The sequence below is a fragment of the Phoenix dactylifera genome, unplaced genomic scaffold, assembly GCF_009389715.1.
Source record: "Phoenix dactylifera cultivar Barhee BC4 unplaced genomic scaffold, palm_55x_up_171113_PBpolish2nd_filt_p 000886F, whole genome shotgun sequence".
Lineage (NCBI taxonomy): Eukaryota > Viridiplantae > Streptophyta > Magnoliopsida > Arecales > Arecaceae > Phoenix > Phoenix dactylifera.
Window position 1 is genome coordinate 21,246 of NW_024068249.1, and position 22,473 is coordinate 43,718.

At 40.2% G+C, this 22,473-nt stretch overlaps 1 long non-coding RNA gene across 41 annotated transcripts; it reads right to left on the reverse strand.

Annotated features, from left to right (window-relative positions):
• Window positions 1-1,471: 1,471 nt before the first annotated feature.
• On the reverse strand, window positions 1,472-22,031 carry LOC103700753. 41 transcript variants are annotated; one of them, XR_005509244.1, is made up of 15 exons: window positions 21,667-22,031; window positions 21,000-21,147; window positions 20,595-20,742; window positions 19,926-20,073; window positions 10,656-11,071; window positions 8,528-8,627; window positions 7,933-8,294; window positions 7,574-7,806; window positions 6,792-6,951; window positions 6,556-6,680; window positions 6,261-6,317; window positions 4,567-5,249; window positions 4,222-4,451; window positions 4,025-4,081; window positions 1,472-3,684 (listed from the first exon to the last, which is right to left on the reverse strand). It is a non-coding gene; the product is annotated as an uncharacterized LOC103700753 (long non-coding RNA). The 41 variants fall into 41 exon arrangements; XR_005509252.1 differs by lacking the exon at window positions 21,667-22,031 and having other exon boundaries at window positions 10,656-10,878; window positions 11,012-11,071; window positions 21,000-21,442; XR_005509242.1 differs by lacking the exon at window positions 21,667-22,031 and having other exon boundaries at window positions 21,000-21,442.
• Between the last annotated feature and the right edge of the window lie 442 nt (window positions 22,032-22,473).

The window sequence follows — 22,473 nt, forward strand, 5'->3', positions numbered from 1 at the left end:
ATTGATTTTGATCATTGACATACTTGTTCTTAATATTTTAATGCATGACTTAACACATAATATATTTTGCATGTGGCATGATGTTTTGAATTATGGGTTCTCAATATTTTGTAATGCTCCATGCTTGGATAATTTGATTGAATGTTTGAAATACTATATAGAATTTTTTTTGGTATTATTGAAAAGAAATTTCAGATTTGTCGTTCACAATTATCTTTGAAATATGAAAGTTGAATAAATTTGTAAAAAGAAGAAGAGAATGATATCTCTATTTAGGCAAAATGAATTGATTTTGTTTTATCTTTCAACTTGCCTAACTTTGGAACATAATGTTCTAATCCGTACCAAAACTCAACATTAAATACAAATATTCTGAATATGCTCTAATATGTTTGAAATATATATTTTCAATCGTAATGATTTAAAATGAGCCTATCTCGAGTCGACCCCTCTTTACTTCGAGTCGACCCCTGCGCCACTAATCCAATTAGGTCAAAACCAAAATTAAATCCAATTCAATTTGGCTCATTCTTAGTCCGTTTACTCAATCAAATCGAGTTTATTAGTAATCTAATTACTAATTAATCCTCCAATAATTACTTTAATTATTTTATAGGATAATTTGCCAATCGAATTGACCAAATTATTCCTAAATGATTCTCAATCATCCATCAGCTATCTTGATCAATCAGAAAACTTCTATGCGTGTGACCTCATTGGTTCGAACCTAAGCCGGTAGTACAGGAACGACTTCTTGCACTAATCAATGTGACCATCTAGCAATGGTATCCGACGTTGGGATAGGCCGAATATATGCGAAGCAAATATTCTGAAACCCTAGACTATGGTTACTGTATAATTCATCCCTTTGACTCCTAATGCTAGGATGACCTCAGAGTTCTGTCAACTCTCTAATCAGTACATCCACTATGTGATCAACTTTAGAAATCCTGTGACTCATCACAAGGATTGCCCTGGCCAAGATTTTGCTAAATTGAACACAGCATTATCTCCTACTTCCAAGAGGGGTCAATTCCATCTTGACTCACGAACTGATTTCGCAAGTACTTGACTGCACCAGTAACCTTCCGTTCCAGAATTAGAAATTCTGCTAGTTCGGTACCAAAGTACAGTAAGTTGCTTGCTAATCACTGTGGTGATCTCAGGTCTGAGGGATATTTACACCCATATCCACTCGGAACATCTCTTGACAGTAGAGCGTTCCGGAATTGGTCACGTTCAGTGAAATGTACTCCACTTCACCTGTGTGACATATCAGTATCTCCACACTCCTTGGTTAAGAGGACAACCAACGTATATGTCTCATAACGACCTAATCTCGACAATGTTGTTGTCCTATTAACAGCATATCATTTGGTCGCAAATAGGTTTAAGAACATAAATCCTTCTTTATCATAAAATAAGTCTTAAGAACATCATATAAGAGATCATTTGAAGATGTACAATGAAATGATGAATAATGCCAAATAACACTTTATTAATTTATCAATCAATTCCCAACAATGAATATAAGAGATCAACACGCTGACGATTGACACGTAGGATACAACTCCCAACAATTACCCCCCCGGGAGACCAACAACAAGTTGAAGGAGAAGAAGAAAGAGAAGACCAACAAATCATGAGTAAAAGAACTAGAAGCCGAGCTGGGGAAAAGATCCCATAGTGTCTCTTAATCTCCTCCCCCCATCGAACGATTGTTGCTGCTCAATTGTCTGCGGAACAGCAGACCTTCCGGAGCTGCTCGCTCAATCGCTGCTGAAGAGAACATAATCTCCAACACCAAACTATTTCAACCACAGTCTAGACCAACAGTGACCTACAAACAACATCCACCATGAAAAGCCTGACCATATCATTCAAAGTTGACAGCAAGAAGCAACAAAAGCATAGAAATTACTATAATCGATCCATGAAAACACTAAAGTTGTATGTGTGCCCCAGTCACAAAGGCAAAAAATAGCATACAGAACCACTTATTGAACACGTGAAGATTGAACATAGGTGAGATCAACTGAATAATGCTTATTGAACATTGAATTAAAACAACAAAATGCACATTACCATAGCCCAAAAAAATAAAATTGTTGGTTCAAAAATTAACTATTTATCAACGCCAGATACGATGACTAGAAGTGCAATCAACTAGCAGAACATTTCATCCACAGTTCAAACCAACAGTGACCTACAAACAGCATCTACCAAGAAAGGGTCGATCATATCATTCAAAGTTTATAGCAACAGGTAACAAACGCGCAGAAATTACTAATAATACATCCACGAAAACACTAAAGTTATATGTGTCTCAGTCACAGTGGCAAAAAACAGCATACAGAACCACATAATGCCAACATTAAATAGATGCGGGGGCATTCCACAAACGTGGTGCGGGCAACAATAAATTAAAGCGGGTGGACAACCAATTGCATCACCAAGACTAACAGACCCAAAAAAAGTTTGCCCAGAACTTGATGACCATCATTCACATGTCATCAAATGGAGCAAGCAATGGCAGCCAACCGAAACAACAACCAGCACAAATTTATGCACAACAACCAAGTAGGATGAGAGATATAAAAGCAATAAAATAATCCAAACTCTTTATATGAAGAACCAGAGAACTAGTCTTAGCATTTAACGAAATAAGCCTCCGGAGAAATCCTAAATAGCAACCTTTTAAGCTTAATGGTTTAGGATTTCCCATGAATTTAGCAAGTCAGAGATCATTTCACAAGCCAGAACATTAACAATTGAAAAGAGGGAGAGAGAGCACATCGAAACAATATAGAACATAACCACCAGAACCAAATTAAACGGAGTCCCACAAACAGCCAAGAATGCCAAATCCAAGATTGCCTCGTCGTCAAGAAAATAGCCGCTTTCCTTTCATAGCAAAACCCGGGTCCAAGAATCATCACAACCTTCTGGAGAAAATGGCCTTAACATATAAATTCAAAAGCTGTCAATAAAAGAATAAAGTGCAATATTTAATGAACAAATCAACCAACAGAAGAGTAGGAAAAGAAATGGTATACAGAGTTGAGTAGGAGGAAAGGCATATAGCGATCCAAAAATCTTGTCCAGTCTCCAATAGGCTGCAGCAGTAGCCTGCAGAACAATGGACCTTCCAACTTGCAAAGCATAAAATTTTTATATTTTATTTCCGCCCTTTCCAATTTGATTAGCAAATAATACTACGAAATAGCTAGGAAGAAAAAGGGGCAAATAAATAGCTATGAAGAAAAAGGGGCAAATAAATAGAAGTGAATCTTATAAAAAACAAATTCGGAATAATTCTAGTAGTCAAACAATAGTAATAAGTTTATAAGGAAAGAGTATTTCATGAACAGTTGTAGTGGAAAATCAAATTCAAACTATTGTATAGAAATTCCTGCAGCAGCAACCGATAGACCACCACATAGCAATAGAGTATGATCCAGGCCTCTGAAGCATAAAAGTTTACAAGTGAATCAAATTACCACCAGATATACAGAGATAAGTAGCAAGATCAGGAAAAATAAAAGTAGACAAAGGACCAGAATAAATAATTGATTGATTGGATAACTGTTACCAAGACTAAGGACATCATCATGGGAAAGTCCAAAGAGATTACCCTAGTTAATACCAACTCTAGAGAAATTTCTACCTCGGCTTCTGCAACTCCTACATAAAGGAAGCGCAAAAATGGAACTTAAAGTTATCGCCAGCACTAGTTGGCCTCTAAGCAAGCCACTTCGTCTTTTTTCACACTATTACTTGAAGAAAAGATGGAAAAAAGAGAATAACGAAGGATGACAGAATCCATGCAAGACCAAAAATTACCTGGGAAAGAATAAGTGAAATAAAAAAGAAGAGTCAGGAAAACTGAAAAAATGATGTTGGAATGCGAGTAGATTTGAAACATGTAAAAATGTGACAGCCTGTTATTGAGCAAACAACACCTGATTTTTGACAAGCAAAATACAAACTTTGAGGATTTGGGTTCTCGAAGTCAAAATCGTACCTTTTTTTATAGCATCCTTATCCCAAAACTTTCATCAGCCTCCAAATCCTATGAATTCTTCAGGAACAGAAGAAAAAACACATCAAAAGAAATATAATTACAGTTATGTAATTAAAGAAGTCATAAAAAAACATAATCTTCAAAAAACAAGAAATTAAAAGGAAAAAAGGGAAGAGGAAGAAGAGGCTCAAATTCACCACTTCCAGAAGTTCCTCGCCTATTGCTAGAGAAGCTGGCACGCAAAGAAGAGAACTGCAATTTTACAAGTCACCCATCTTCTCATCAATATACATACATACACAAAAAAGAGCAGAAGAAAGCTAGGGGGCAGGAGAGGTGGAAGGCTGAGCCTTTTTTACCAACATACAAGAACCAACTCTTTGAGAAGGCGATTATCCGTCACATTGTATGCCTGCCCGTGCTCCACCTAAAGCATGGAACCATTATAAAAGCCATTTTGAAGCTTATGTCTTGCATGACAAGCTCACAAAATCTCGAGCATTCGATAATCAGGTCTACTGCAATAAATAAATAAGGTTTACCGCAAATCTGAATATGACTCAAGAGGGTTCCCTCCCAGCTCACAACCTACCAGTACTTTCAAATCAAGATATGGTCAGAACCGGTCAGCAACACATGAATAACTTAATCTAGTATACCAATCTAAAATATGACTAGCTCTATTGATGCTTGTTGAACATCAAGAATAGATCAAAAAGCCAATCTGATTGAAGAAAGCACAGCCATAAGCAATAAAGGTAATAGTAAGGCAAATTGTTGGGAAATAAATCAAAATATACTTACGTACTTAAAGAAATACTGCGATCGGACAGTTTTTCGACCTTTGCATGTTGTTCCACCAATTAGATATGCTTGCTTAAGAGACATCAATGGTTAGGATTTATCAAGGACAGCTTCCACAGAAAATCACGAATCTAGCCCCTATAAAATGAGATGACCAGGAGTAGAAATAGTTCATTTGAAGGATAACACAGGAATGAGTAAAGATGCTGTCATCTTCACCCAAAAAGTTCGGACTTTTGCTGCAGCATAGGGTCCAACAATAGCTGAGAAGTGAGTACTAAGAAATCAAAACAGAAAATTTACCTAGAATACACGATATTTGGCTTTGTAACAAGTCAATCTCAGATCCAAAAATAAATCAGAGTCAACCAACATATGCTTATTGTTGGTCCATTTGAACTTCAGCGGATATGGCTACACCCTACAAAATGATAAGGATAAAACAATCATTCACAACTTAATAGAATATAATCATTACAAGATATCACAAATCTCACCCATATTAGACATAATACATTCAAAAGAAAAAAAAAGGCGTCCCAAGGTTTCTGCCCCACAGGATCTCGAGAGGTGGTTCGAACACATAATATGCACAGGTCAAAATGGAGCAACCTTACCACTGCACCAAGCCCCGCCCACATAAAATACATTAACAAACATACTAAAATTACAATACAAACTCAGGCATGAAAACATGAAAATTAAAGTTTCCAAGCAAATGGAAAGTCATGCAGATTCATTGTAACCAACAAGGTTAATAAAAAAAGATTAAAGGATTGGAATTACCACACGGTATGTCACAAGGATATAACCATAACTGATGGCCAGCAGACAAAACAATGAGAAATTCTTCCGATTCGAAACTTGATCTAATATAAAAAGGGATAGGAGCTATACAGGGATTAGTCTAATAGTTCTAAGATTATGTAAAAGCATTTTCAGAAGATCATGTCATTATCTCATGGCAACTGCATATGATATGATTTGAAAGTTGTACTAAAAGAACCCATCACTTTTGTCAAATAAAAGATTAAGCAACATACACAGCACATAAAAACCAAAACAAAAGTAGAGGTGTCACTGTCATGATGTATAGAAAACAAGGATGTAAATGTTAGAAAAACACCAGAGCATCCCAAATTAAATGAGAGCAGAAATAAAAATAAAAAAACAAATTAAATTAATTAGCCAATCGCAACAATTAGGAGAAAAGTTATCCAATGGTGAAGCAGGCATTTCAGCTAACTTAATAACAAGAGACATAAAAGAATTGCAGAAAAATATAGCACGAGCCCATCTATTTATGGTCGGGATTTTGTGAAGGAGAAAATGTAAATATGCGACACATTCTAGTATTGAGCAAACAACTCCAGATTTCTGACAAGCAAAATACGAATTTTGAGAATGTGGATTCTCGAAGTCAAAATCGTACCTTTATTGATACCATCTTTATTTCGAAACTATCAACGGCCTCCAAATCCTACAAATTCTTCAGGAATAACAGAAAAAACACATCAGAAGAAATTTAATTACAGTTTTGTAATTAAAGAGGCCTTAAAAAAATATAATCTTCAAAAAACAAGAAATTAAAAGGCAAAATGGGAAAAGGAAGAAGAGGCTCAAATTCGCCACTTCCCGAACTTCCCCGCCTATTGCTAGAGAAGCTGACACGCAAAGAAGAGAAGAGCAATTTTACAAGTCACCCATCATCTCATCAAGATACATACATACACAAAAAAGAGGAGAAGATCCCCGCTCCTCTTCTCCTCGGGTGATGACCCCTCCAACTTACAATGAATGCAGATTGGTTGCCAGCAATGTAGTAGACCTTCCGAAAATGCCTCACCTATTGCTAGAGAAGATGGTAAGCAAAGAAGAGAACAAATTTAGAAGTCACCCCTTGTTGCATCAATATTCATGGATAAATGCATCCATACAAACAAAAAAGCAAGGAATGCTGTACCGGCCGGTTCAGCCCGTACCGAACCGATACTGGCTTGGAAAGGTCTGGTTCGGTGTTAAAAACCCGTACCGGCCCGAACCGGCTAACCGTATCTGCCCGTACCGGTTCCAAATTCTTTTGGAGCTTTTGGATACGTGAACCAAGAGGGTTCCCTCCCAACCTGCAAGCTACCAATGTTTTCAAATCAAGATCTGGCCAGAACAGGTCAGCAACACATGGATAATTTAATCTAGTATACCAGTCTAAAAATTGGTGTCCAAGACTATTGATGCCTGTTGAACGTCAATAATAGACCAAAAAGCTAATTTGATTCAAGAAATCACAGCCTAAAGCAATAAAAGTAATACTATGACAAATTGTTGGCAAATAAATCAAAATATACTTACATACTTCAAGAAATACTGCGATCGGAAAACAAAGATGTAAATGTCAGAAAAACACCAGAGCATCCCAAATTAAATGAGAGCAGAAATAAAAATGAAAAAACAAATTAAATTAATCAGCCAATCGCAACAATTAGGAGAAAAGTTATCCAATGGTGAAGCAGGCATTTCAGCTAACTTAATAACAAGAGACATAAAAGAATTGCAGAAAAAAATAGCACAATAAGATTCACACAAACTGGTAGTTCATGTAAAAAAGCCCATCTATTTATGGTCGGGATTTTGTGAAGGAGAAAATGTAAATATGCGACACATTCTAGTATTGAGCAAACAACTCCTGATTTCTGACAAGCAAAACACGAACTTTGAGAATGTCGGTTCTCGAAGTCAAAATCGTACCTTTATTGATACCATCTTTATCTCGAAACTATCATCAGCCTCCAAATCATATGAATTCTTCAGGAACAGCAGAAAAAACACATCAGAAGAAATTTAATTACAGTTTTGTAATTAAAGAAGCCTTAAAAAAAATATAATCTTCAAAAAACAAGAAATTAGAAGGCAAAATGGGAAAAGGAAAAAGAGGCTCAAATTCGCCACTTCCAGATGTTCCCCGCCAATTGCTAGAGAAGCTGACACGCAAAGAAGAAAAGAGCAATTTTACAAGTCACCCATCATCTCATCAATATACATACATACACACAAAAAAGAGGAGAAGATCCCGCTCCTCTCCTCGGGTGATGACCTCTCCAACTTACAATGAATGCAGATTGGTTGTCAGCAGCGTAGTAGACCTTCCAAAAATGCCTCGCCTATTGCCAGAGAAGGTGGCATGCAAAGAAGAGAACAAATTTAGAAGTCAACCCTTGTTGCATCAATATTCCTGCAAAAATGCATCCATACAAACAAAAAAGCAAGGAATGCTGTACCGGCCGGTTCAGCCCGTACCGAACCGATACTGGCTCCGAACGGTCTGGTTCGGTGTTAAAAACCCGTACCGGCCCGAACCGGCTAACCGTATCGGCCCGTACCGGTTCCAAATTTTTTTGGAGCTTTTGGATACGTGAACCAAGAGGGTTCCCTCCCAACCCGCAAGCTACCAATGCTTTCAAATCAAGATCTGGCCAGAACAGGTCACCAACACATGGATAATTTAATCTAGTATACCAGTCTAAAAATTGGTGTCCAAGACTATTGATGCTTGTTGAACGTCAATAATAGACCAAAAAGCTAATTTGATTCAAGAAATCACAGCCTAAAGCAATAAAAGTAATACTATGACAAATTGTTGGCAAATAAATCAAAATATACTTATATACTTCAAGAAATAATGCGATCAGAAAATTTTTCGACCTGAGCACGCTGTTCCACCAATCAGATATGCTTGCTAAAGAGACATCAATGGTTAGGATTTATCGAGGACAGCTTCCACAGAAAATCACGAATCAAGCCCCTATAAGATAAGATGACTAGGAGCTGTAATATTTTTCATTTAAAGGCTATCAAAGAAAGGAGTAAAGATGTCATCATCACCCAAAAGGTTCGGACTTTAGCTGCTGCATAGGGTCAGCAATAGCTCAGAAGATAAATAGATAAGACAACAGCAGACACGAATATACTTGAACAGTTTTTATGAGTTTGGTAAAATTCTAGGATGATGCAATTTGAAGGTCCAAGCCACAAAAACTGATGAAGTAGATTTACCATGAATAAAGCGAAATGCAAAGTGTATAATCAACATAAAAGTTGTGGTTAAAAAGGGATAGCTGGCAAAGAGAGTGGCTATCCATAATTACCTAAACTACAAAGGCCGGCGGACAATAGAAACTCAAGCAAGTACATTATCATCTGAACGCAATACAAGTGTACTATTTATGTAAATAAATTAAACAAACTTAGTCTCAAACTAGGTGGAATCAAGAAACTTCATCTCATCTAAAGGGAACCAGAAAGAGTATGGCCGTCAAACCACGTACAGGTCAAGGAATTATCTGTGTTCAATAGAAATCATTAGGTCTAGCATGGAAGGTGCAAGAAGACAACGTTTTTTATTAAAAAAAGAAAAAAAATATTAAAAAATGTTAGAAAAAAGAAAAAGAAAAGAAAAGAATGGCTTCCAATAATAAAGAACACAAAGCTATATCCACTACAGGCCAGACACAAGTCAATTCTTGTATAAAAATAAATGGAGCCTTTTTGGAAGCCAAAAAAGGAATCATGTTTAGCTTACGAGAAGTGAGTCCTAAGAAACCAAAACAGACAATTTACCTACAATACACAATATTTGGCTTTGTAACGAGCCAACCTCAGTTCGAAAAATAAATCACCGAGTCAACCAGATATGCTAATTGTTGGTCCATTTGAACTTTAGAAGATAAGACTACATCCTAAAAAATAATAATCATAAAACAATCATTCACAACTTAATATAATATAATCATCCCGACATATCACAAGCCTTACCTTTATGATACATAATACATTCAAGAAAACAAAAAAAGGCATCCCCAAGGTTTCTGCCACTTAGCATCTGAGGTGTTTCGAATACATGATGCACAGGTCAAATGGAGCAACCTTACCATTGCACCAAGCCCCGCCCGCACGTAATACATTAACAAACATGCTCAGGCATGAAATCATGAAAATTAAAGAGAAAGAGAGGTTGAAAAAGAAATGGTAAAGTATCCAGAACAACATGCAGAAATGTTTTCCAAGCCAATGGAAAGTCATGCAGATCAATGTAACCAACAAGGTTAACAAAAAATGATTAAATGATTGAAGGATTAGAATTACCACACAGTATGTCACAAGGATATAACCATAACTGATGGCCAGCAGACAAAACAAAGAGAAATTCTTCTGGTTCTGAACTTGATCTAATATAAAAAGGCATAGGAGCTATACAGGGATTAGTCTAATAGTTCGGTTCTGAGATTATGCAAATGCATTTTCAGAAGATCATGTCATTATCTCATGGGAATTGCATATGATACTATTTGAAAGTGTACTAAGAGAACCAACCATATTTGTCAAATAAAATATTAAGCAACATACACAGCACATAAAAATGGGAGCAAAAGTAGAGGTGTCACTGTCATGATTTATAGAAAACAAGGATGTAAATGTTAGAAAAACACCACAGCTTCCCAAATTAAATGAGAGCAGAAATAAAAATGAAAAACACATATTAGCTTAATTAGCCAATCGCAACAAATGGGAGAAAAAGTTATCCAATGGTGAAGCAGGCATTTCAGATAACTTTATAACAAGAGACGTAAAAGAATTGCAGAAAAAAAAAGCACAATAAGATTCACACATAAACTGGTAGTTCATGTAAAAGAGCCCATGTATTTATGGTCGGATTTTGTCAAGGAGAAAATGTAAAAATGTGACACATTCGAGTATTGAGCAAACAACTCCTGATTTTTGACAAGCAAAATAGAAACTTTGAGAATTTGGGTTCTCAAAGTCAAAATCGTACCTTTATCGATACCATCTTTATCTTGAAACTATCATCAGCCTCCAAATCCAATGAATTCTTCAGGAACAACCGAAAAATTACATCAAAAAATATTTAATTACAGTTATGTAATTAAAAAAGTGCTACAAAAATATAATCTTCAAAAAACAAGAAATTGAAAGGCAAAAAGGGAAAAGGAAGAAGAGGCTCAAATTCACCACTTCCAGAAGTTCCTCGCCTATTGCTAGAGAAGTTGACACGCAAAGAAGAGGAGAAATTTCACAACTTGCCCATCATCTCATTAATATACATGCACGCAAAAAAGAGGAGAAGATCCCTGCACCTCTTCTCCTCTGGTGATGACCTCTCCAACTTACAATGAATGCAGATCGGGTGCCAGCAATGTAGTAGACCTTCCATATATGTCTCGCCTATTGCTAGAGAAGATGGCATGCAAAGAAGAGAAGAACAATTTTAGAAGTCACCCCTTGTTGCATGAATATTCATACATAAATACATCCATACACAATAAAGCGAAGAAGAAAAGGAGAAGGAACAATGCTTGAAGGGTAACTGAGAAATCACTATAGATGCTCACCTCCTCTCTCAAGTAGAAAGCTAGGAGAAAGAAGAGGTGGAAGGTTGAGCCGTGTTTACCAACATAAAAGAACCAGCTCTTTGAGAAGGCGATTATCCGTCACATTGTATGCTCGCCCATGCTCCTAATTCTTGGAACCATTATAATACCATTTTGAACCTTATGTCTTACATGACAAGTTCACATAATCTCCAGCATTAGATAAACAGGTCTACTGCAACAAATAAATAAGGTTTACTGCAAATCTAAATATTACTCAAGAGGGTTCCCTCTCAACTCACAACCTACCAATGCTTTCAAATCAAGATCTGGTCAAAACAGGTCCACAACAAATGGATAATTTAATCTAGTATACTAGTCTAAAAATTGGTGTCCAGCACTATTGATGCTTGTTGAACGTCAATAACAGACCAAAAAGTTAATCTGATTCAAGAAATCACAGCCTTAAGCAATAAAAGTAATACTCTGATAAATTGCTGGCAAATAAATCAAAATATACTTACAAACTTCAAGAAATACTGCAATCGAACAGTTTTTCAACTTGAGCATGCTGTTCCACCAATCAGATATGCTTGCTAAAGAGACATCAATGGTTAGGATTTATCGAAGACAATTTCCACAGAAAATCACGAATCTAGCCCCTATAAGATGAGATGACCATGAGATGACCAAACTATTTCATCCATAGTCTAGACCAACAGTGACCTACAAACAGCATCCACCATGAAAGGCTTGATCATATCATTCAAAGTTCACAGCAAGAGGCAACAAAAGCATAGAAATTACTATAATCGATCCATGAAAACACTAAAGTTATATGTGTCTCAATCACAAAGACAAAAAATAGCATACATAACCCCATAATGCCAACATCAAATAGATGTTGGGGCATTCTACAAACGTGGTGCGAGCAACAACAAATTAAAGCAGGTGGACAACCAATTGAATCACCAAGGCTAACGGAACCAAAAAAAGTTTGCTCAGAATTTGATGACCATCGTTCACATGTCATCAAATGGAGCAAGCAATGGCAGCGAACTGAGACAACAACCAGCACAAATCTATGTACAACAACCAAGCAAGATGAGAGATATAGAAGCAATAAAATAATCCAAACTCTTTATATGAAGAACCAGAGAAATAGTCTTAGCATCTGACGAAATAAGCCTCCAAAGAAATTCTATATAGCAACCTTTTAAGCTCAATGGTTTAGGATTTACCATGGATTTTGTTTGATTCTGGCTATTCACATTTCTTTATTTCAGTCAGTTTTTCTAGAGAATTACACTGCATACCTAAAAATTGAGGCATGATTAATTTCGAGGATGAAATTTATTTAAGAGGGAAAGAATAAATGTCCGGGCCCGATACTAACTAGGCTCAATACTTTTGAGGCCCAGTTTAAGGATATTTGCGCCAGGTCATTAATGGGGCCGTATTGGGCCCATGGATGGCAACCCTCGCCTCACGCCTGAGGACTGAAGTGACGGGCCCCAGCTGGCCAGCGGGGGGAAGGCCAGCTGTTGGGCCCTCATCCATGCAAAATGGGAGTCTGCCACCTCTCACCCAGGTTGAAAGGACAAGCCCAGCGGGCCAGAGGGAAAGGGCAGCTGTAGGCTTCGGAAGCAAGGAGGAAGGAGAGGGTGCCACCTCTCCAAGGGTCACCTCCTAAGCAGAGTTTATTTAAACTCTCAGTTTCTTAACTTAGGAGTTAATATACCCTCTTATTCCTTAGCCCTCTGGAGTACTGTACCAGAGAAGCCGAACCCTAGAGCCGAAGGTTGAAGGAGCTGAACCTCTGAAGCCCTAGGAGAGGAAGGAGGGATTTCTTGAAGGTTGTACTGCTCGTGCTATTGTGGGCGGTAGTCGGCAATAGCACGGCCGTGTCGCGGATCGTGTCCGGGGCGTGACATATGTCACTTCAGTTGTGGATATGATAAAAATAAAAAAGGGAACAGAAATACTTTGAACACACCTGCAATTAATATAACTTATGACGTGAATGCTTTAAGGCCTGTAGCATCACGTGAAGATTGAACTTAGGTGAGATCAAATGAATAATGCTTATTGAACATTGAATTAAAACAACAAAATGCACATTATCATAGCCCAAAAAAAAAAATTTGTTAGTCCGAAAATTAACTATTTATCAAAGACGGATACAATGACGGGGAGTGCAATCAACTAGCAGACCATTTCATCTACAGTTTAGACCAACAAGGACCTACAGACAGCATCTACCAAAAAAGGGTTGATCATGCCATTCAAAGTTGACAGCAAGAGGTAACAAATGCAAAGAAATTACCATAATCCATCCATGAAAATACTAAAGTTATGTGTCTCAATCACAGCGGCAAAAAACAGCATACAAAACCACAAAATGCCTACATTAAATAGATGTTCGGGCATTCCACAAACGTGGTGCGTGCAACAACATATTAAAGCAGGTGGACAACCAATTGCATCACCAAGACTACCGGACCCAAAAAAAGTTTGCTCAAAATTTGATGACCATCAATTACGTGCCACCAAACGGAGCAAGCAATGGCAGCCAACCGAAACAACCACCAGCATAAATTCATGTACAACAACCAAGCAGGACGAGAGATATAGAAGCAATAAAATAATCCAAACTCTTTCTATGAAGAACTAGAGAACTAGTCCTAGCATTTAACGAAATAAGCATCCGAAGAAATCCTATATAGCAACCTTTTAAGCTCAATGGTTTTGAATTTCCCGTGGATTTAGAATGTCAGAGATCATTTCACATGCCAAAACGTCAACAATTGAAAAGAGGGAGAGAGAGCACAATGAAACAATATAGAACATAGCCTCCAGAACCAATTGAATCACCAAGGCTAATGGAACCAAAAAAAAGTTTGCTCAAAATTTGATGACCATCGTTCACATGTCATCAAATGGAGCAAGCAATGGTAGCGAACTAAGACAACAACCAGCACAAATCTATGTACAACAACCAAGCAAGATGAGAGATATAGAAGCAATAAAATAATCCAAACTCTTAATATGAAGAACCAGATAAATAGTCTTAGCATCTGACGAAATAAGCCTCCAAAGAAATTCTATATAGCAACCTTTTAAGCTCAATGGTTTAGGATTTCCCATGGATTTTGTAACATCCGGGCCTGATACTAACTGGGCCCAATACTTCTGAGGCCCAGTTTAAGGGTATTTGGGCTCGGTCGTTAATGGGGCCGTATTGGGCCCATGGATGGCAACCCTCACCTCACGCCTGAGGACTGAAGTGACGGGCCCCCGCTGGCCAATAGGGGGGAAGACCAGCTGTTGGGCCCTCATCCATGCAAAATGGGAGTCTGCCACCTCACCCAGGTTGAAAGGACAAGCCCAGCTGGCCTGAGGGAAAGGGCATCTGTAGGCTTCCGGAGTAAGGAGGAAGGAGAGGGTGCCGCCTCTCCAAGGGTCACCTCCTAAGCAGAGTTTATTTAAACTCTCAGTTTCTTAACTTAGGAGTTACTATACCCTCTTATTCCTTAGCCCTCTCGGGTACTGTACCAGAGAAGCCGAACCCTAGAGCCGAAGGTTGATGGAGCTGAACCTCTGAAGCCCTAGGAGAGGAAGGAGGGATTTCTTGAAGGGTGTACTGCTCGGCTGTAGCCAACCCGGAGCAAGATATGACCTGATTTACTTAAATGGGTTTAAACAAAATAAAAAGAGGGAAAGTTCCTCTGTGGAATGTTTCTCCCCTCTGTTTCAACAGTAAAACAGAGGAAAAAAGACTCTGGCACAGAGATGGAAGAAGAAATACCCTATACTACCTTATATGACACACGGCAAATATTTTAAATATATGACAGTTTGACAAGTCTGACTACCCTGTTACCCATGTATGAGGCTTCGTGCTATTGTGGGCGGTAGTCGGCAATAGCACGGCCATGTCACGGATCCGGGTCCGGGGCGTGACATATGTCACTTCAGTTGTGGATATGATAAAAATAAAAAAGGGAACGGAAAAACTTTGAACACAACTGCAATTAATATAACTTATGACGTGAATGCTTTAAGGCCAGCAGCATCACGTGAAGATTGAACTTAGGTGAGATCAAATGAATAATGCTTATCGAAAATGAATTAAAACAACAAAATGCACATTATCATAGCCCCAAAAAAAAAATTTGTTGGTCCGAAAATTAACTATTTATCAAAGACAAATACAATGACAGAGAGTGCAATCAACTAGCAGACCATTTCATCCACAGTTTAGACCAACAGGGACCTACAGACAGCATCTACCAAAAAAGGGTTGATCATATCATTCAAAGTTGACAGCAAGAGGTAACAAACGCAAAGAAATTACAATAATCCATCCATGAAAATACTAAAGTTATATGTGTCTCAGTCACAGCGGCAAAAAACAGCATACAGAACCACATAATGCCAACATTAAATAGATGTTCGGGCATTCCACAAATGTGGTGCATACAACAACATATTAAAGCAGGTGGACAACCAATTGCATCACCAAGACTACCGGACCCAAAAAAAGTTTGCTCAAAATTTGATGACCATCAATTACGTGTCATCAAACGGAGCAAGCAATGGCAGCCAACCGAAACAACAACCAGCATAAATTTATGTACAACAACCAAGCAGGACGAGAGATATAGAAGCAATAAAATATCCAAACTCTTTCTATGCAGAACTAGAGAACTAGTCATAGCATTTAACGAAATAAGCATCCAAAGAAATCCTATATAGCAACCTTTTAAGCTCAATGGTTTAGAATTTCCCATGGATTTAGAATGTCAGAGATCATTTCACATGCCAGAACGTCAACAATTGAAAAAAGGGAGAGAAAGCACATCGAAACAATATAGAACATAACCTCCAGAACCAAATTAGATGGAGTCCCACCAACAACCAAGAATACCAAATCTAGATTGAACAAACACCGATCAAAATATTATCTCACTATTATTCAAGTCCAGAGAGAACTTAAAGCAAAGTTGACAAAATAAAATATCTGAACCAAGTTCAAAACTTTTGAAGATATACTGAAGAAAAGGGAGAGAGGGAGAGAGACTTTGACCAAGATCTCCCCACTTCCTACACTCTCCACCTAAATCTACTTTAAAATCTCTCGGAAACACAACCGTAAAAAGAATATTGAAAACAAAAATCCCAGCAATTTGAAAGCAGGGAAGGGAAGATGGAGAGGGAAGGGGAAGATGGAGAGGGGGGCTCTGATTCACCGATTGATCTGCAACTAATAAATCAAAATGGCTTGCAAATAGTTGCCTGCAAGATTGCCTTGCCGTCAAGAGAATAACTGCTTTCCTCTCAATTGTAGCGAAACCCTCGAGCAAGAATCATCATAGCCTCCTTGTAAAGAACCCAGAAGCAGCGCCGCTCTCCCCAATTTGGGAAACAAAGAAGAATAAGAAAAGCAAAAGAGAAGGCACATAAACAAAGAGAAAAAGATAACAAGAAGCACAACATCGCGACCATTATCCACCCGGGAGACCAAGAACAAGTAGGAGGAGAAGAAATAGAATACCAGCAAATCTTGAGAAAGAGAACTAGAAGCCGACCTAGGAAAAAGATCCCACCAATGTCTTCTTCTCCTCCCCCTTCTAACCATGGCCGCTGCTCGGATGTCTGCGAAACAGCAGACATTCAAAAGCTGCTCGCTCTAACCGCTACCGAAGACGACATAACCGCCAGCACCAAACTATTTCATCCACAGCTTAAGAGTTTAGACCAACAGTGACCAACAAACATTATCCACCTTGAAAGGCTTGATCATATCATGACAGGAAGAGGCGACAAAAGCACAGAAATTACTATAATACATCCATGAAAACACTAAAGTTTTATGTGTGTCTCAGTCACAGTGGCAAAAACAGCATACAGAACCACATAATGCCGACTTTAAATTGATGTTCAGGCATTCCACAAATGTGGTGCTTGCGACAACAAATTAAAGCAGGTGACAAACCAATTGCATCACCAAGACTAACGGACCTAAAAGAAGTTTGCTCAAAATTTGATTAACATCATTCACATGTCATCAAATGGAGCATGCAATGGCAGCCAACCAAAACAACAACCAGCACAAATTATCTACAACAACCAAGCAGGATGAGAGAAATAGAAGCAATAAAATAATCCAAACTCTTTACATGAAGAACCATCGAACTAGTCTTAGCATTTAGCGAAATAAGCCTCCGAAGAAATCCTATATAGCAATCATTTAAGCTCAATGATTTAGGATTTCCTATGGATTTAGCATGACAGAGATCATTTCACATGCTATAACATTAACAATTGAAAAGAGGGAGAGATTGCACATCGGAAGCAATATAAACATAACCTCCAGAACCAAATTAGACAGAATATCACCAACAACCAAGAATACCAAATCCAGATTGAACAAACAGCGATCAAAATATTATCTCTCCATCATTCAAGTCCAGAGAGAACCAAGTTCAAAACTTTTGAAGATATACTGAAGAAAAGGGAGAGAGGGAGAGGAGACTTTTACCAAGATCTCCCTAGTTCCTACAACTCTCCACCTAAATCTACATTAAAATCTAAATTAAAATCTCTCAAAAGAAATATTGAAAAACAAAACTCCCAGCAATTTGAAAGCAGAGAAGGGGAAGATGGAGGGAGAGGCTTAGATTCACCAATTGATCTGCAACTAATAAATCAAAACAGCTGCAAACGGTTGCTTGCAGAACAACAGCAGCAGACCATCCAAGATTGCCTCACCGTCAAGAGAATAGTTTACTTTCCTCTCAAAATGTAGCAAAACCCTCATCCAAGAATCATCCAGCCTCTTTGTATAGAACACAAAGCAATGCCGCTCTCAGCCCAGTTTGCGAAACAATGAAGAAGAAGAAAAGCCAAATAGAAGAAACATAAGCAATGCTGCTCTCCCAGTTGTATAGGGATTAGTCTAATAGTTCTGAGATTATGCAAATGCATTTTCAGAAGATCATGTCCCTTGTCTCATGCAACGGCAAATGATACTATTTGAAAGTTGTGCTAAGAGAACCAAACAATTTTGTCAAATAAAAGATTAAGCAACATACACAGCACATAAAAATGGGAGCAAAAGGTAGTGTGTCCCTATCATGATGTACAGAAACAAGGATGTAAATGTCAGCAAAGACCAGAGCATCCAAATTAACTGAGGCAGAAAAAAAAAAGAAAAAACAACTTAAATTAATTTGTCAAGATTCAACGCAACAAATGGGAGAAAAAGTTATCCAATAGTGAAGCAGGCATTTCATTAACTTAATAACAAGAGACCTAAAAGAATTGCAGAAAAATAATAGTATAATAAGATTCACAAAATAAACCGGTAGTCCATGTAAAGAGCCATCTATTTATGTCAGGATTTTGTTATGTCACTTCAGTTGTGGATATGATAAGAATAAAAAAGGAACAGAGATACTTTAGAACCCAACTACAATTAATATAAGTTATGACATAAATGCTTTAAGGCCTGTAGCATCACGTGAAGATTAAACTTAGGTGAGATCAACTAAATAATGCTTACTGAACAACGAATTAAAACAACAAAATGCACATTACCATACCCAAAAATATTGTTGGATTGAAAATTAATTATTTATCAATGCCTGATACAATGACATGAAGTGCGATCATCCAGCAGACTATTTCATCCACAGTTTAGACTTTAGACCAACAGAGACCTAGAAACAGCATCTACCATGAAAGGCATGACTAATTAAAAATGGGGGCAAAAGTAGTGGTGTCACTATCATGATGTACAGAAAACAAGGATGTAAATGTCAGCAAAAGACCAGAGCATCCCAAATTAAATGAGAGTAGAAATAAAAATGAAAAAAACAAATTAAATTAATTAGTCAATCGCAACCAAGTTCAAAACTGTTGAAGATATACTGAAGAAAAGGGAGAGAGGGAGGCTGAACCAAGTTCCCCACTTCCTTGACTCTCCACCTAAATCTACTTTAAAATCTCTCAAAAATTCAAGAAACCCTTAAAAAAGAATCTTGAAAACAAAAAGCCCAGCAATTAGAAAGCAGAGAAGGCGAAGATGAAGAGGGAGGCTGAAATTCAAGGAACTCTCAAAACTAAGTGCACTTAAACATAATGGAGAGGAGATCCATGACTTACTGTGTAATGCATAAATTACAGGAACGGTGATTCTATATCCCACCATAATCAACACAAAATCACATGGATAGCATGCCAATAACAAGTGTAGAAAAATGCAGAACTTATATAACTATTGGCGACATAATTCAGTTATCACAGAGCTTACTTAATTATAAGAATATAAAAACTAAGATGCCATAAAATAGGTGCCTCCCTCTCTTTGAAAAGCGGGAGGAATACTTAGTAAGTATGAATGGGAAACTAAATACATGGTGACTTGATCAAGAGAAAAAAAACATAGTTGGCTTCTAGAAAAAAGAAGCATGTGAAAACTCAAAAGACAGAATTTAAAGCCACCACAGAGGGGCTAGGGCTTCCGGTGGAGACGAAGGAGGGGGGGGGGGGAGAGAGAGAGAGAGAGAGAGAGGATGGAGGCGAAGAGGCGGGAAAACTCTGGAAAGAAAAACGGAGGAGGTGGTGGCGCCACCAGAGGGAGGAGGAGAAAAAGAAAATAAAAGAAAATAAAGAAAGAAAAAGAGGGGAAAAAAAAAGGAGGATCGTACCTGGGTCTCTCGCGCCTCCTTCTCGGTCACGGTGGTTCTCCTCCTCCGCCGTGGTCGGATCGGGGTAAGGGAGGTCCCCGGAGACTAAAACTCACTCCGGCATCACTTTGGAGGAGGTTTAGGCCCTCCCTCTCCCACTGCTCCCACCCTGGAGAAGGGCACCCCTCGGCCGCAGTCGCCGGAGCGGCTGCAGGCCGAGGAAGCGTCCGCCTCCTCAGGGGAGCTCCCAGGGGCTCGGCCCCACCTCGGGGACCCGTTTGACTCCTCCGGCACCACTTCGGAGGAGGTCCAGGGCCCCCTACCCTTTCCCTTCTGCCGCTCCGAGGTGGGAGCATCTCCCGGAGGAGGCTCGCCCCACGGTGGCACGGCGAGAGGGAGAAGAGGAGGTGGGAGGGGGGAAGCAGAGAGAGAGAGGAAGGAGGGGAGAAGGGCTCGGCCGGAGGTGAAAGAAGAAGAAAGAAAGGGGCTAGGGCTTCCGGTGGAGACGAAGGAAGGGGGGGGCGAGAGAGAGAGAGGGACAGAGAGAGAGAGGATGGAGGCGAAGAGGCGGGAAAACTCTGGAAAGAAAAACGGAGGAGGTGGTGGCGCCACCACAGAGGGAGGAGGAGAAAAAGAAAATAAAAGAAAATAAAGAAAGAAAAAGAGGGGAAAAAAAAAGGAGGATCGTACCTGGGTCTCTCGCGCCTCCTTCTCGGTCACGGTGGTTCTCCTCCTCCGCCGTGGTCGGATCGGGGTAAGGGAGGTCCCCGGAGACTAAAACTCACTCGGGCATCACTTTGGAGGAGGTTTAGGCCCTCCCTCTCCCACTGCTCCCACCCTGGAGAAGCATGTGAAAACTCAAAAGACAGAATTTAAAGCCACCACAGAGGGGCTAGGGCTTCCGGTGGAGACGAAGGAAGGGGGGGGGGGGGGGGCGAGAGAGAGAGAGAGAGAGAGAGGATGGAGGCGAAGAGGCGGGAAAACTCTGGAAAGAAAAACGGAGGAGGTGGTGGCGCCACCAGAGGGAGGAGGAGAAAAAGAAAATAAAAGAAAATAAAGAAAGAAAAAGAGGGGAAAAAAAAAGGAGGATCGTACCTGGGTCTCTCGCGCCTCCTTCTCGGTCACGGTGGTTCTCCTCCTCCGCCGTGGTCGGATCGGGGTAAGGGAGGTCCCCGGAGACTAAAACTCACTCCGGCATCACTTTGGAGGAGGTTTAGGCCCTCCCTCTCCCACTGCTCCCACCCTGGAGAAGGGCACCCCTCGGCCGCAGTCGCCGGAGCGGCTGCAGGCCGAGGAAGCGTCCGCCTCCTCAGGGGAGCTCCCAGGGGCTCGGCCCCACCTCGGGGACCCGTTTGACTCCTCCGGCACCACTTCGGAGGAGGTCCAGGGCCCCCTACCCTTTCCCTTCTGCCGCTCCGAGGTGGGAGCATCTCCCGGAGGAGGCTCGCCCCACGGTGGCACGGCGAGAGGGAGAAGAGGAGGTGGGAGGGGGGAAGCAGAGAGAGAGAGGAAGGAGGGGAGAAGGGCTCGGCCGGAGGTGAAAGAAGAAGAAAGAAAGGGGCTAGGGCTTCCGGTGGAGACGAAGGAAGGGGGGGCGAGAGAGAGAGAGGGACAGAGAGAGAGAGGATGGAGGCGAAGAGGCGGGAAAACTCTGGAAAGAAAAACGGAGGAGGTGGTGGCGCCACCACAGAGGGAGGAGGAGAAAAAGAAAATAAAAGAAAATAAAGAAAGAAAAAGAGGGGAAAAAAAAGGAGGATCGTACCTGGGTCTCTCGCGCCTCCTTCTCGGTCACGGTGGTTCTCCTCCTCCGCCGTGGTCGGATCGGGGTAAGGGAGGTCCCCGGAGACTAAAACTCACTCCGGCATCACTTTGGAGGAGGTTTAGGCCCTCCCTCTCCCACTGCTCCCACCCTGGAGAAGGGCACCCCTCGGCCGCAGTCGCCGGAGCGGCTGCAGGCCGAGGAAGCGTCCGCCTTCTGCGGCTCCGAGGTGGAAGCATCTCCCGGAGGAGGCTCGCCCCACGGTGGCACGGCGAGAGGGAGAAGAGGAGGTGGGAGGGGGGAAGCAAAGAGAGAGAGGAAGGAGGGGAGAAGGGCTCGGCCGGAGGTGAAAGAAGAAGAAAGAAAGGGGCTAGGGCTTCCGGTGGAGACGAAGGAGGGGGGGGGGGGCGAGAGAGAGAGAGAGAGAGAGAGAGAGGATGGAGGCGAAGAGGCGGGAATACTCTGGAAGAAGGACCTTAACGGTTCCGGCATAACGGGGCGGATCCTGGTTCGGGTCCAAAACCCGTTAAGCCCAATAAAAAGTAATTGGCTTAGCTAAATCTGGCTAAGCCCGGTCCCAAACAGATTAGGCTAAGGCTGGACGAGCCTAAATTGCAGACCAAGTTAAATGCGAATTAAATCAAGCCCAAATTCAGTTGGGTCCGAACCCAATTAAGCTGAGCTAGTCCTAGCAGGCCCAATTCAATCTGAATCAAGCCTAATTCAACTAATTAGAGACCAAATTGGCTTTGGACCGACCCTAATTCAAGCCCAAATGATTTAAAATGATACTAGACCAAGGTTAGACCC